Raw genomic sequence first — 13,941 nt, 5'->3', positions numbered from 1 at the left:
CCTTTTGATGAACTGATGCCCCGGTGCTGTGCTTGTACTATCTACGCGTTCTTGGTTATGTGTAAAATTATGCAGAGACATGTATAGTGCTGCATATATTGAAAAATCCAAATTACTTGATGTTCTTAATTTATCACTGTTTTAAGAAGTATGGATATGATTCTATGCGAAATAGGATGAAAGTTTTGGAATATCTAATCCCGATCATGTTCATTGTCAATAGACATCCACTACATCAGTACAAGATGTTCCGTCTTCTAATTCATAAGATGGTAAAGAGCAGAGAGATGAAAATGGTGACAATATGCCGCAGTTTTCATGATGTCTGATTTTTCTTGCTGGCTTTTCAGATGGGTGTGGCTGCTTCTTGCTTTACACAATGGACAAGAGGCGTGTACAGAACAAAAAAAAAAGTGAATAAAAATGGTTTGATAAAATAAGTAATTCTTTGGAAAATATTAGTTAAAAAATTTGGGTTCCAATGTGTACATTGAAAAACTGAATAATGTCAATACAAAAAACGTGGCAAGAAAATAAATCTAATATGATCCCTAAAAATATACAAAGTTGGGTTGTGAGTTAAATAATACAAAATTCTAAATTGTGCATTTAAAAGGTTGGGAACACTGGAGAAAATGCTTTCTAAATTGGATGCATATTCTTTCGACCTTAAGCCCTTACTCACCCTTCGTGGACAAACAGAGGAAATATTGGTTTGCAGGGCATTGGATTCTCACCAATATTTTCGTTACTCAATATTCTCGCTTCCGCTTTGTTGACCCCCGCTTCAACGGATGCTTCACTCTACGGCGGAACGCTACACTACCGATGCATTTTGGTTGTTGTCGGATCACCGATGTTCTATGGATGGGCATGCTGATAGATCGAAGTGTCTTTACTACCTAGCAATGTGGGATGAGCAAAGTGCGCGCCTACGATGGAACCCATCAAGTAGCCCTGCAAGACGGTCGTGCTCTCGCGCATTTATTAGTTCAATTGCAAAGTGGATTTTTTTACGTTTTTAAAATTTAGAGAAAACGTAGCCACTTTGACTAAAACAAAATTGCATATATAAATTACAAGACATGGTGCTATAAATTACATTGCGTGGATCATCTCATCAGCGTCCTTGGGGGCCACATTCTGACGTGATGAGAACTTCTCCTTTCTTCATGATGTGAAGATCATCCTTTTTCTTTTGCAGGGCGAGAGCTGGCTATTTTGGAACTACCAAATTCAGCATTCAATTACTTGAAAAGCGTCTAGTCCTCAACAAATGAATTGATAAGTTTTAACCATACCTGTACGTACAGAAACGAGCATGTAAGAAAAAAAACTGAATTAATGGCATGGTGGGATGTCCGCCTAATATCACACAAACCGTATGGCTTCATGTGGCTAGAAAATTACAACGAGTAAGAAATACAAGCTTTCGGAACATGTTTTAATAAGATTACACATCTGAATATATTAGGGAGGGTTTCTATCCATTAGCATTTTGTTTTCTTTTTAGTATTTTCAGCTATTGATGATTACGGCACTACAGGTTGCCAGGAATGTAATATATTAAATGATTGGCAGATAAATTCACTCGGCATAGAATCTGTTGTATACTTACATTAGAAAGCTGAAAATGTAACGAGTAGAGAAAAATAGTGCTGAATGAAAAGAAACGGCATGCAGAAAACATGTGTGTATTACCTTTATAACTAGGCAGCCAACTGTGTAAAAATTTAAGAGAACATAAGCAATAAAGACACTACTATCTCGTATTCTCGTCTCAATCATACATATTTTCTGACGAACCAATTATGTAATAGAAGAGTTCAAGGGAGCAGGAAGGATAAGTCATCGCAACAAGCATAAGAACCCATGTGTGAGCTTCGTTTAATTCATAACTAGAATGGAGATGCATGGTTAGTCACGCCCTTCTATATGATAAATTCTTGAACAAGCACATATATCAGAGATGCAGTAGAAACAAGTTCAATATCTCAACAAAAAAAAATTGAGGTAATAGATTTGGATGACGGTTATGAAATTTTACATATCACCACTAAATCTTTATTGATCGTACCATTAAAAATAATGATCAGAAAATGATTTGTTTTATAACGAAATGAAAAATAGCGATATCAATGGACTTACTGGAGCCATACCAGTAACTACATGTACTGGAAATCTTATATGTATACCAATCATGTATGGATATTAATACAAGTCCTCCTTTTAACTAAACAAGGTCAAATTAGCATAGCCAGGTCTTGATGACAATGAAGCCAGGTCTTGATGGCGATGAAGCCAGTAACGAGATATCCAGCAAGCATAAAAGGCTTAGAATCTAAGTTAACCAGCTTACAACACCAGCTGGTTAGCAAGTCCGTTAGCAACTACTCATCCTCTTGCACATGAAAAACATTAAGCTCAACCAGAGTCGGCTTCCAAAAAGTTTGCTTCTCCACCATTATGCAAGACCAAAAGCAAATCCAATGTAAAATTGGTGAACACCAAAACTGGGTAGGAGATAGGGGCATTGTTTCTTATTTCAAATGCGTCATTTCCATAGTAGCAAGCGGCCTCAGTTTTTTTTCAAAAACCATACAGCAACTGTTGAACAGCCAAACATAATGAGAAAGAGCAGGAAAACAAGTGATAAACTGAGTACTTTGTAGTACAAAACATGTTTGGTAAGCACACGCCTTTACACAGATACCATATAACCACTTCACTTTACGAAATTTCTAGAAAAAGTTAGTGTGGTGTGCCCATTAGTAAACTATAAAGCTAAATATAAAGAATACACACTAAAGAGCCTATTTAGTATATGGTTTCCAAGCATATCTATCCAAAGAAGCATCCAAATTAACCTCTAAATACTTATCTGTGACTGAACCCAAGATATCAATTCTCGCCATTTACTTTAAAAAAAAGAATATCAGCCAGTAAAATTCACACTAAAAAGGCTCATCTCCTCATTCAGGGTTTCAAGAAACTCCCTATTGCTTACCTCAATTTCGCAGCAAGACTAAAAAAAAGGCTTGGCTTCTATAATCCCTCCAAATAAGTGCGTATTCTACTCAAGCAGTGCCTTGCTGCACAAAGATTATTTTCAATATTTCTTGACACGACCCATTTTTATCTTTAAAGCCATTTGCATAACAAGCTATTGTTTATCTTTTGGTGATGGTTAACCACACCAGTCTGAACTCAGTTGAATGATACTTGTGTAATTCTAGATGCTTGCAACCCAAACATTAGGACTGCGAAAAACATTAAAAGGAATTATGTTAATTCAAATGTTCACAGCCCATACTGGAGATGTGAACTGAAACTCTGAACACAATCATCTTAGAGAGACTGCGGTAATAACTAAAAGGCATCTTCGATTGTTTTAATTCATATTCAGAGCTTGGAATCAGATAGGGAATTGTCTACTAATCCCCGGAGGAAGCACATCAACCCTGGGATAATTTGCAAGATTCCTGCTTCTTCTACCTACTCTGTATATTCTAACGACTCAAACTAAAGTTGCAACTTACGTAATGGCCAACACCACACACAATGATTTGCTGTAAGGCGTTACCTCAGAACGAGAGATGGGTCGATGGTAGCTGCAAACCAGAACCTTCAGATCCACTTGAGAAGGATTTAGTTGGTGGGGAAGAGCCAACTAAAAGCTGACACTCGTGGCCGCCTGCAATCCTGCATCGTCCCGGAGATGCTCTCTCTTGCCGGACGCATCATGGGAGAAGGGCTGATCACCAGAGGGGGCAGCCACATAGAGAGACTTGGGTCTCTGCAGGGGAAGAAGATAAGACATCGCCCAGGAACAGAACCACCAAATCGATGAGTGGGAAGGGATTCAAGGGAGGGAGAAGCTCACCGAGAGGATCTTCTCCTTGCCCGCGTCTCCAGCGACGAAGCCCATGGCCTGGAGCTCGGTAAGGTCCTTGCTGCCGCCTCCAACGCCGGCGCCGCGTCGTAGTACCTGATGTGCGCCCCGCCGGTGAATCCCCGCCTCCGGTGGCCAGCGGACGGCAGCGGGGGGCTCGGGCCAGAGGCGTTCGTGGACGTTCGTCCGGTGGCCAGGGAGGCCGTACGCCCGCGTGGCCGCCTTCCGCTCAGCCCATCGCGAAGTCCATGAATGAAGCCGAATCTAGTAGGACTTGGCTGCAGCCCTGAGCGACCGCCACCGCCTGAATTCTAGCTAGCTGCAGCCGCTCGCCGCCGGCCACAATGCCCAATCGCAGTTGCTCGCCGGCCGCAACGCCTCCAGTCGCCGAAATTTTGGAACCGCATCACTATGCGATTTCACGTACGGTGGGCTAGCTCAGCACCCCACCACCAGAAAAGAGAGAAGAACCGTCGATGTAAAAGGGAGAGATAAAATTACGTCAACCCTAGCCACTAAGCCTAATTGGATACGGTAAAACTGGTTCGTTGGAGCATGGCGCGGTCCGGCTCGGGATGTGGCCCGGGAGTAGAATTACTTATTCTGCACCCAGGCTGACTAATAGAGTTTCTCTATATATATATATATACTAGCTGAATGCACGTGCGTTGCTACGTTTTCTCTAAATTTTAAAAACGTAAAAAAATCCACTTTGCAATTGAACTAATAAATGCGCGAGAGCACGACCGTCTTGCAGGGCTACTTGATGGGTTCCATCGTAGGCGCGCACTTTGCTCATCCCACATTGCTAGGTAGTAAAGACACTTCGATCTATCAGCATGCCCATCCATAGAACATCGGTGATCCGACAACAACCAAAATGCATCGGTAGTGTAGCGTTCCGCCGTAGAGTGAAGCATCCGTTGAAGCGGGGGTCAACAAAGCGGAAGCGAGAATATTGAGTAACGAAAATATTGGTGAGAATCCAATGCCCTGCAAACCAATATTTCCTCTGTTTGTCCACGAAGGGTGAGTAAGGGCTTAAGGTCGAAAGAATATGCATCCAATTTAGAAAGCATTTTCTCCAGTGTTCCCAACCTTTTAAATGCACAATTTAGAATTTTGTATTATTTAACTCACAACCCAACTTTGTATATTTTTAGGGATCATATTAGATTTATTTTCTTGCCACGTTTTTTGTATTGACATTATTCAGTTTTTCAATGTACACATTGGAACCCAAATTTTTTAACTAATATTTTCCAAAGAATTACTTATTTTATCAAACCATTTTTATTCACTTTTTTTTTTGTTCTGTACACGCCTCTTGTCCATTGTGTAAAGCAAGAAGCAGCCACACCCATCTGAAAAGCCAGCAAGAAAAATCAGACATCATGAAAACTGCGGCATATTGTCACCATTTTCATCTCTCTGCTCTTTACCATCTTATGAATTAGAAGACGGAACATCTTGTACTGATGTAGTGGATGTCTATTGACAATGAACATGATCGGGATTAGATATTCCAAAACTTTCATCCTATTTCGCATAGAATCATATCCATACTTCTTAAAACAGTGATAAATTAAGAACATCAAGTAATTTGGATTTTTCAATATATGCAGCACTATACATGTCTCTGCATAATTTTACACATAACCAAGAACGCGTAGATAGTACAAGCACAGCACCGGGGCATCAGTTCATCAAAAGGAGCACCTTCCTCAGCACCCAGCCGTTCCCATCATGCTAGGCTGCTGTGCACGAGCCTGCAGGCTGATGCGTCCTGCTAGGATGCAGCGGCAGGCAAGGAACTTTGTGCGCGCAAGGGTCAACAAAGCGGAAGCGAGAATATTGAGTAACGAACATATTGGTGAGAATCCAATGCCCTGCAAACCAATATTTCCTCTGTTTGTCCACGAAGGGTGAGTAAGGGCTTAAGGTCGAAAGAATATGCATCCAATTTAGAAAGCATTTTCTCCAGTGTTCCCAACCTTTTAAATGCACAATTTAGAATTTTGTATTATTTAACTCACAACCCAACTTTGTATATTTTTAGGGATCATATTAGATTTATTTTCTTGCCACGTTTTTTGTATTGACATTATTCAGTTTTTCAATGTACACATTGGAACCCAAATTTTTTAACTAATATTTTCCAAAGAATTACTTATTTTATCAAACCATTTTTATTCACTTTTTTTTTTGTTCTGTACACGCCTCTTGTCCATTGTGTAAAGCAAGAAGCAGCCACACCCATCTGAAAAGCCAGCAAGAAAAATCAGACATCATGAAAACTGCGGCATATTGTCACCATTTTCATCTCTCTCTTTACCATCTTATGAATTAGAAGACGGAACATCTTGTACTGATGTAGTGGATGTCTATTGACAATGAACATGATCGGGATTAGATATTCCAAAACTTTCATCCTATTTCGCATAGAATCATATCCATACTTCTTAAAACAGTGATAAATTAAGAACATCAAGTAATTTGGATTTTTCAATATATGCAGCACTATACATGTCTCTGCATAATTTTACACATAACCAAGAACGCGTAGATAGTACAAGCACAGCACCGGGGCATCAGTTCATCAAAAGGAGCACCTTCCTCAGCACCCAGCCGTTCCCATCATGCTAGGCTGCTGTGCACGAGCCTGCAGGCTGATGCGTCCTGCTAGGATGCAGCGGCAGGCAAGGAACTTTGTGCGCGCAAGGGTCAACAAAGCGGAAGCGAGAATATTGAGTAACGAACATATTGGTGAGAATCCAATGCCCTGCAAACCAATATTTCCTCTGTTTGTCCACGAAGGGTGAGTAAGGGCTTAAGGTCGAAAGAATATGCATCCAATTTAGAAAGCATTTTCTCCAGTGTTCCCAACCTTTTAAATGCACAATTTAGAATTTTGTATTATTTAACTCACAACCCAACTTTGTATATTTTTAGGGATCATATTAGATTTATTTTCTTGTCACGTTTTTTGTATTGACATTATTCAGTTTTTCAATGTACACATTGGAACCCAAATTTTTTAACTAATATTTTCCAAAGAATTACTTATTTTATCAAACCATTTTTATTCACTTTTTTTTTGTTCTGTACACGCCTCTTGTCCATTGTGTAAAGCAAGAAGCAGCCACACCCATCTGAAAAGCCAGCAAGAAAAATCAGACATCATGAAAACTGCGGCATATTGTCACCATTTTCATCTCTCTGCTCTTTACCATCTTATGAATTAGAAGACGGAACATCTTGTACTGATGTAGTGGATGTCTATTGACAATGAACATGATCGGGATTAGATATTCCAAAACTTTCACCCTATTTCGCATAGAATCATATCCATACTTCTTAAAACAGTGATAAATTAAGAACATCAAGTAATTTGGATTTTTCAATATATGCAGCACTATACATGTCTCTGCATAATTTTACACATAACCAAGAACGCGTAGATAGTACAAGCACAGCATCGGGGCATCAGTTCATCAAAAGGAGCACCTTCCTCAGCACCCAGCCGTTCCCATCATGCTAGGCTGCTGTGCACGAGCCTGCAGGCTGATGCGTCCTGCTAGGATGCAGCGGCAGGCAAGGAACTTTGTGCGCGCGAGTCTGCAGGCTGATGCGTCCGGCCTGCTGGGATGCAGCGGGACAGGATTGTGTGGCAAGCGGAGATGACCATGTGTGGAGTCGCGAGGCGCGGCCGCGGAGGGCGGCCGTAGCGTGGCGGAGCACGCCGCTGTCGGCTCCTTTCCCGGCCCGCCAGGACGGGAGAGTCGTCGACACTATCGGAACGGGTAGGGACATCTACGTGCGATTTTCTTCCGATCTTGTATCTGAGCAGATCTGATCTGGCAGGACCTGTATGTAGTTTTTTCTTCGATCGATCAGCGGGGCTCGGGTGGGTCGAGGTGAGTTGGGCCACGCCGCTTTTTCTTTGGGCTAGATGAAAATAGAAAAGGTAAAAGCCTAAGTGTGACACCAGGCAGCCACCTATTGCAATTTAATAGTAAAGATATTATATATATAGGGTCGCACTATTCTACAACCGGTGCTCAAAATAATATTCTGAGCACCGGTCGGCCCTATATATGCGCGCACACGCACCCGATCGAGAAATAAAGGGCACCTACCCAGCACGAACTCACCCCTCCCGTTCGTGCTCAACCCCTGGTAGCTCGCCGCCGTATTGCCTCCCGCCGCCGGCCTTAAGGCTCCCGCACCGGCGCCTGCAGGCCTGCCGCTCCGCCGCTGGGAGGGACCCGCGCCGCCGCTTCAAGCTCCTCGCGGGCCGCCGCCTCGAGGTCGTCGCGCGCCGCCGCCTCGAGGTCATCGCGTGCCGCCGCCTCGAGGTCGTCGCGCGCCGCCGTCTCCAGGTGCTCTCTTCTTCCCCGTCACCGACGCCCTTCTTCCCCATGACCAGCGGCCTGCCTTCTTCCCCGCGGCGCCGGTCCGTCCATTGTTTCCCGCGGCCGGCAGGCCGCCTGCTTCCCTTTGCCGCTGATGGAGTCCCTCCGGCAACGCCTGCTCCATGCCCGTGGGGCACCGCGCCCAGGCCATGGTTTTCGGCCAGATCTTATCGAGTACTCCGTACGTCGCAAAGTAGGGATGCCCGCACGCCTGTTTTCCTTCCGTTCTAGTGTCTCCATGTACGCAGCAACTGCTGCTTTTCTCTCTGTGCCTGCTACTGATGCTCCCTCTTCCTCTAATACTGCGCAGCAGCAGTGCAACTGGCTACTCACGGAAGTACAAGGAAGGTCAATTAGAAAAAAATCCAATTTACTAAAACGTGGATGAATCGGAATGTGGGGAGTGCACCGCGCCCCTGGTACTAATTATTTTATATGCACTGTTTTATTTCGGAGTAAATTTGTTTATCTTTTCTGAATTTCGTGTCGACCTGTAAGTTTGCAAGAAATCTGTTTTAGTAGATAACATAATGGTCAGTACAAAAAGTGTTAGCATACGCATACACATTAGATTACATGGCAGAGGCTAGCGGTGGCCGATGCATCTTTACATTGGGAAAATGTAGATACAAGCATACGGGGTGTCATCTGGCTAGCTAGACAGGGTGCCACAACTGAGATAATTATATATAGTCTCATCGCTACTGGACGAAAGTGCTAGCACTTGCATGATGTGGTGGAGAGGATGAAACTCTCATCGCTGCAGCACCCTCTTCGTTCGGCAGTACAAGCAGGTTCAATTTGTATGTGCGTGTATTGCTTCCTCGTATGATTGAATTTGTACAAGCAAGTGGTGGTTAACGTTGACCATATATTGCTTCCTCGTATGATTGAATTTGTATGTGCGTGTGAGTATGTGCTGAACCTGTTAGTTCATGTGCTTGCATAGAGTTAATTACATTTTTCCCACCTAGCCTTTTAGTTTGGATTTATTCGCTCCCGCTGTCATAATCTCAGTTCTGGTGATTCTTTGCTGTTGCTAAGCCGTGCACTTACCACCGACCGACAGTAAACTTAACTTGTAACAGCAGTGCTTCTTTTAGTTCGGAGAGGACAACATTGTTCTTCATAGACAAAATCATCTAACGTTAAAAGCTGCGGAGAGCTCGCGCACCGCAGCCTGGGAGGACAACCGGGCGGCCATCTCGAGGGCTCGACTCCGTCGCCTGGGAGGCCCGTGGCGCCGTCCTCAGGCAAGTCAGCGTCGCCCCAACCTGCCTCGCTCAACCCTGGCTGGCGATTTCTGCTACGGTTGAACTTACTTCAAAGGGGACTTGTACTTTTTTTTCACGGCGCATGTACTTCCGTAATTTTCTTATATTGTTATGTTGTGATGGTAAACCATGTTGCATATCGTGGCTGCAAACTGTTGCTATTTCTCTTGGAACTATGTTTTCTATCTTAGTTTGTTGAACACTAAAATTTCTCTTTCTATAAAAAAATTCGTAGTGCAAACTGTTGGAACGGGCAGTGCAAATTTTGTGTATGTAAAGATGGCCATCTTTAGTTTCAGTTTGGACTAGAGTCAGTTCGTGTGTGCGTAAAGATGGCTAGTTTAATCTTGTCTCGGTAAGATGCCAGTTTAGTCCTGTTTCTGTTAGACTTGTACGATGCTTCCACTTAACATCCACTACTTTCTAGAATTTTTTTTTCTAGTTTTACCTCTGTACTGTGTATGTATGTGGCGGATTCCAGTCCGAAAGCTATTGTCCATTTATCTCTGAATTTTGGAAGTTAAGTACTTGCATCGAGAACTCTGAATTTTCAGTCTGAGCTGCTATTGAATTATTCCGAACTCAATCAATTGATCTGTCATTAGCTCTAGCAAACATTTCCTGCAAGTTTAAGGACAAATTCCACTTGTATTTATAGAGCACTTGTCCTTTAACTGCAGTACAAGAAATTCCGAGCGCGGATGATTTTCTAGATGTCGGCTTGTAGTGGGAAATCAAAATTGATTGGTTTTGGGAAGTACATGGTTCGCCTTGTGGTGCAAACTAATAATAAAAATCATCCAATTTTTTTATCTTTCAAGAAGTATAATTAGAGATCCTAAGAAAAACAAGGGGTGACTAAATAAGCAACGTTTTCTCCTACGAAATGAAGCATATTATTTTTTTGTTTAAATTTACCTGGATCGTGGAATGGTTTAACTTTTAATTGATAATTTTAACATATGGACGCTGAAAAGTATAATAATTCGGTAGGAGCAGTACACCCACTTAATATAGGAAGTACAAGAAAACCAGAAAAATAGATTATAGAAAAAGTAAAATCCTTTCATCCACGGTGAAATTTACTTGACGTTGAGAAGTACAACTATTCGACACGAGCTATACACCCGCTAAATATAGAAATTACAAAGAAAATCGACAAAAACAACAAAAAATAAATATCGTCATCCGCAAGGAAGTACAAATAGTTGAGGCCGAGAAGTACAACCATTTGGTGCGAGCAGTGCACCCACTTAATATTGGAAGTACTAGAAAACCAATGGAGAAAAAATGAAATAATCTAGTCATCCGAAGTGAAGGTCAAATACTTGTGGTTGAGAAGTACAACTATTTGGCGCGAGCAGTGCATCTACTTCATATTGGAAGTACTAGAAAACCAATGTAGAAAAAACAAAATAATCTTGTTATCCACGAGGAAGTTCAACTACTTGACGCTGAGAAGTACAAGTATTCGACACGAGCAGTACACCTGCTTAATATATGAAGTACAAGAAAACCGAGAAAATCCAAATGTACAAAAATATATAATTCGGTCATCCGCGAGGAAGTTCAAATGCTATACACAAATAAGTACAACCATTTAACACGAGCAGTACAAGCAGTTATTATAGGAAGTAAAAGAAAACCAACAAAATCCAAATCTAGAAAAAACATAAAAAAATCCTGTCATCTGTGAGGAAATTCAAATAGTTGACGCGGAGAAGTGCAACCATTCAACACGAGCAGTACACCCGCTTAATATAGGAAGTACAAGAAAACCGACAAAATCCAAATGTACAAAAAACAAAAATAATCCCGTCACCCGCGAGGAAGTTCATATACTTGAAAACGAGAAGCACAACCATTCGACACGAGCAGTACACCCACTTAATATAGAAAAGTAGAAGAAGCCCGACAAAGTCCAAATGTACAAAAACAAAATAATCCCATCATCTGCGAGGAAGTACGTGCAGTGATTCCGAGAAGTACATGCGGAGACAACATGAAGTACAAGCGATAATTACATGAATTAAAAGTGTTCAAAGAAAAATACTCCCACCTAAGTTCACATAGGAAAAAACAATAATAATCTCATCACCCGTAAAGAAGTTCGTATACTTGACAATGAGAAGTACAACCATTCAACACGAGCAATACACCCACTTAATGTACGAAGTATAAGAAACCCGACAAAGTCCAAATGTAGAAAAAACAAAATAATCCCGTCATCTGCAAGGAAGTACGAGAAGTGATTCTCAGAAGTACAGGCGGAGACAACAACAAGTACAAGCGGTAATTACATGAAGAAAATACCCCCAAATAAGTTCACATAGCAACATTGTGAAGTTCAAATATTAAGATCCGGGAAGTGCAGAATCTCTTAAAATAGAATATAGGGACAATCAAACATTATCATTTTGAAGCACACATGCTAGTTTTTGTAAAACACACTAGTATCAAAACATTTCCAGGAAGTACTACCACGAAGGCCAAGCAGTACAAGGACATGTCATGGGAAGTTCAGATGCGCGTGGTTGTGCTGAGCATTTTGTGTGGCCATGGACCTCAAACGAACACCGTATGAGAAACTTATAGTCATTTTACTGAACACTTTCGTGAAACAGCGCCGAGAAGTACAACCTCATTTCCCTAGAAGTGCAAGTTCGTGTCGAGGGAAGTTTAACGCTCTATTTTTACGGGGCGGAAATCTATTGTTCAAATCTCATCGATTTGAACACCAACCACTTCAATCATTGTCACCAAAAGCTTTATATGGTAGAGTATATGTCTAATTTCATTACCTACAACATTTTACAACAAATAAATGGATATAATCCACCAAATCAAATCGTTATCCCACAAAATATGCCGGAAACATGATTTCAAAACTTCTAAAATTACTTTTAAGTCGTTCAGATTTGGAAAAAATGGTACATATGAAAAAGATGTGCCATTTTGACCCCTCTCCAACCGTATATCATTTGCATTGTTTAAATATACGCATGGAAATCGTGGGGAAAATCATTTGGTGCACGTCACATAAAAAAGGCGGACAGTAATTCAAGTTTTTCTTTTAAACTGTAAGGAATTAGAGAAAACAATTGGAATAAGAAAGTTGCGCCTAGTTCATAGCTTTCCAACGCCATATTATTTGCGTCATTCCGACAAACGGTTGAAACAAATCATCCAAATTACCGTCCGCTCGTTTTAAAGTACGTCCGAATTTCGGTATTTTCAAAATTGTTCAAAAACTGTGAGGATTTTGAAAAAACGTAAAACATGAAAAAGTTGCGAAATTTCATTATCTATCCAACGGTATATCATTTGTATATTTTTGATAAGCGATTCGAAAATCAAACTAAAAGTTCGTTTTCTGGCCACATAGAAGCGTTTTCGTATTTTTAAAATTAAATTTAAACGGTGCATAATCTGCGAAACTTGTGAACATGAAAAAGTTGCGGTTTTTCATTATCTATCCAACGGTATATCATTTACATATTTCCGTCAAATGGTTGAAAAAATCGTAGTATAATCAGTTGCTTTCAAGAAAATGGGAAGTTCAGGTAAGTTCTGATAGAAACGTCAACCCTCTTATCCAGGAAGTTCAACCTTGTGTTCAGAGAAGTTCAAGTCGGTGCTCAGAATATTATTCTGCAACTGGTTGCAGAATAGTGCTGGTGTATATATATATATATATATATATATATATATATATATATATATAGGACATATTCATGCTACACCCGGGTGTAGTTACTCCCACGTGTGTTTCACACAATCTAGGTAGTATCTATCATACCGAAGAGTATATACATGTAGTATGAAGTATATAAGAATATTTTGGTAGTATATATACTACTTTGTTGGTAGTATGTACATTTTTTTACGTACACTATTTATTTACGTATAAATATGCATGTATTTTGTATATATAGTGCAAACTATGGGTGTATTTAATTTTTTTTCACCAAAGTTTGTATGGAGTATCTTAGATATAGTGTACGAACATACTCAAACCAATAAAGTATGTTATATACTTTCGTATGTTAGTATATGAGACGTGGGTGTAGTTACACCCAGGAGTAGGAAGTATTTATCCTATATATATATATATATATATATATATATATATTCGATAAAGGGAATATATTAATATCGAAGGATACCAATTACATCCATGCAATGCCCTAAAACATTACGGATGCATACAGCCAAAAAAGAGAAAGGGAAAACTAAAAAATAAAAGTCCCGCTACAGCATCGCAGCCCTAGCAACAGTAATACAACCACCACCAAGACAACACCTGAAAATCAGACTCTTCAAAAGCGACGCCTCCAAGGAGGGAACAGTGCACCAGCGC

General features: G+C 40.9%; 1 long non-coding RNA gene across 2 annotated transcripts; it reads right to left on the bottom strand.

Annotated features, from left to right (window-relative positions):
• Nucleotides 1-1,047: 1,047 nt before the first annotated feature.
• Nucleotides 1,048-4,374, bottom strand: LOC127306191 (uncharacterized). Of its 2 annotated transcripts, none has more exons than XR_011747603.1 (3): nucleotides 3,884-4,374; nucleotides 3,584-3,796; nucleotides 1,048-2,607 (listed from the first exon to the last, which is right to left on the bottom strand). It is a non-coding gene; the product is annotated as an uncharacterized lncRNA (long non-coding RNA). The 2 variants fall into 2 exon arrangements; XR_011747602.1 differs by having other exon boundaries at nucleotides 1,048-1,301; nucleotides 3,884-4,368.
• Nucleotides 4,375-13,941: the final 9,567 nt, after the last annotated feature.

This window comes from Lolium perenne, chromosome 6, assembly GCF_019359855.2.
Source record: "Lolium perenne isolate Kyuss_39 chromosome 6, Kyuss_2.0, whole genome shotgun sequence".
NCBI lineage: Eukaryota > Viridiplantae > Streptophyta > Magnoliopsida > Poales > Poaceae > Lolium > Lolium perenne.
This window is presented reverse-complemented; position numbering and strand designations above follow the sequence as displayed.